Source organism: Tribolium madens, unplaced genomic scaffold, assembly GCF_015345945.1.
Source record: "Tribolium madens isolate multiple individuals breed KSU strain unplaced genomic scaffold, Tmad_KSU_1.1 Scaffold_96;HRSCAF=242;Tcas5.2_LG5, whole genome shotgun sequence".
Taxonomy (NCBI): Eukaryota; Metazoa; Arthropoda; class Insecta; order Coleoptera; family Tenebrionidae; genus Tribolium; species Tribolium madens.
The window spans coordinates 407,907-410,308 of record NW_025401068.1 but is presented as its reverse complement, the minus strand read 5'-3'; the positions used below and the strand labels follow the sequence as shown (position 1 = coordinate 410,308).

The following is a 2,402-nucleotide window of genomic DNA, read 5'->3' as shown; positions in this document are numbered from 1 at the left end:
CTACTGTTTATATTTTATCAACTAATTTCAGTAGATAAAGTAGTCTTTTATCGTCTACTAAAGTAAAGTAATTTTTATCTACTGTCTATATTCAAGAAATTTTGGTAGGTGAGTACAAAATAAAACGAAACATTATAATAAATAACTAAAATTGTTACAAAGTTCGTATATTTAAAAATATGTGTAAATCACTTGAGCTAGTACAATATAATGACTTAAAAACAAAGATGGCAAGCTTCTTAACTTGGTTCTTTCCAATTTGTCTCAAAACTAATTATTGTCCCATAAAACTAATGTATTTGTTAAAGAAGACTTGTCTCACCCGGCCAATGAGTATTAACATAATTTTGAAGAAAAATCCATATTTCCCAATAATAATTAAAAAAGTTTAATTTCAGAAACACAACTCTTTACAATGACCTTCTTTCTATTAATTGGACTCCATTGAAAACTTGCACTGACGTGGATGGGGCTGTTGACATCCTGTATAACAAACTTTATAATGTTTTTGAGTCATCGGTACCTAATGGTTGTCTTTGAAATGCTTCTATCCTCCTTGGTTTAACAGTGTAATAATAAAAAATCCTAAAACAACAGATTGACACAGCTTATAAAACGTTTGTCCATACCTCAGAACAAAATATGATCCATGACCCTGAGGATATTTTCAAGTATGTTCATATGAGATAGTGTCCCAGGTAAACTGTGTGGTGATGGAGAAATCTATGAGTCAGGTCAAGATATTGTCAATGGATTTGCTACAGTCTTCTTTCGATTATGTTCTTCGTCCGCAAACTTCAGTTTAGTAGATCAACATTCTTATCTTCCAACACTTCACATTTAATCAGTTAGTCACAATAAACTCCTGCAAATTATGGCTAAAATGCCTGCAAAGCTTATCGCTGGCAATGACCTAATACCTGCACTTGTCATTCGAGATGCCAAATTTATCCTTCTTGATTCTTTAACACATATATTCAATCTTATTATCTTATTATTATTATTATCTTATTCTAAAAACCTCAAAATTTCCATCCGCTTGGAAAAGGGCTCAGGTTACACCGGTTTTCAAAACAGGTGACAAAATCTCGATTAAAAATTATCGTTCCATATCAAAATTAAATAACCTTGCTAAAATAGTTGAGCAGATCCTTTTTAAACGCATCTATAAGCATACCCACCCTTTTATCTCGCAATATCAGCACGAATTTGTATCAGGAAGATTAACCACTACAAATTTAATTACCCTCACGCAATACATTCAAAACAATTAGAAGCAGCGAAACAGGTCGATGTTATATACACAGGTGGGTTAAAGTCGGAGACGGAGTGGTTTATCATAGCCTGCCAAGACGGTGTTTTTAACACGCTCGTCTACCGCAGCCGCGTGATGGGTATGGACATTCCGAACATCCGGTGCAGGGCATGTCGCACTGCACCAGAAACATGCTGTCGACTTGTCCGAAGTATACAGTGTCGTCCTATATCCATCGCCACAATGCGGCCTTACAAGTAATCTATTACCACCTTAGACACTCGTATGGGGTTGATGAAACACCTGTGTTTCCCTACGCTCCAGGAGATATTGAGTCGGTAGTGGAGAATGAGAAGTGCTGAATTTATTGGAACTTTTCGTTCTCCACTACAAGACTCAATCAGGCTAACAAGCCTGACATTGTCCTCCTTGATCTTCTATCTAAGGAGATGTTTGTGATTGAATTCTCAGTTTCGGCTGAGCTAACCATCTTCATGAAGGAGATGGCTATTCTTTCAAACTGGTCGTCTTGGTCATCGGATCTTTAGGGGGTGCAAGACCAACGCTGCTCTCGTCCTTGCAGACCATTCCTACATGCTGCAACGCGGTTGAACGACTTGCCGGTCAAATTCAGAAGGCGGTAATTCTCGGCTCGCTCGTTGCGTCTACTCAGGGTACACGATTTGTGGACCTACGATTTGCTCACCATGCGATCGTATGGAGCAGGTTCTAGGACTAGAACTATCCTTCAGTTGTTCGAAGCTGGAGGCTCTGGTTCCAGTCGCTTTGCAAAAAAAAAATTATAATCATTTTTGTAATGATAATAATAAATAATATAATAAATAATATAATAAATATAATAATAAATAATAATTTATAATAATTAAAAACTTCCAAACTAACATTTTCTCTTGATATCACAATTTCACCGTTAAATCTAGCAACATGTTTTAGATACTATGGAGAAGTGCCTTTTATGTGACAAATACGACAAAAAGTTATTATTAAGAAAAGTTGTTTAGAATTAAAATTTAGACCCCTATGCTAAATTTTAAAATCATCGCCCAACTATGACTTTATTTTTTTCTAAAATAATTTCTTTTTTTTATCAGAAACAGCAAAAATCTATTTAGTCCTAATAATTTAA

At 35.3% G+C, this 2,402-nt stretch overlaps 1 long non-coding RNA gene across 1 annotated transcript; it reads right to left on the bottom strand.

Moving 5' to 3' along the window:
• Window positions 1-328: 328 nt before the first annotated feature.
• On the bottom strand, window positions 329-1,663 carry LOC123013318. The gene is made up of 5 exons (XR_006413261.1): window positions 1,182-1,663; window positions 921-1,131; window positions 630-865; window positions 524-585; window positions 329-472 (listed from the first exon to the last, which is right to left on the bottom strand). It is a non-coding gene; the product is annotated as an uncharacterized LOC123013318 (long non-coding RNA).
• Window positions 1,664-2,402: the final 739 nt, after the last annotated feature.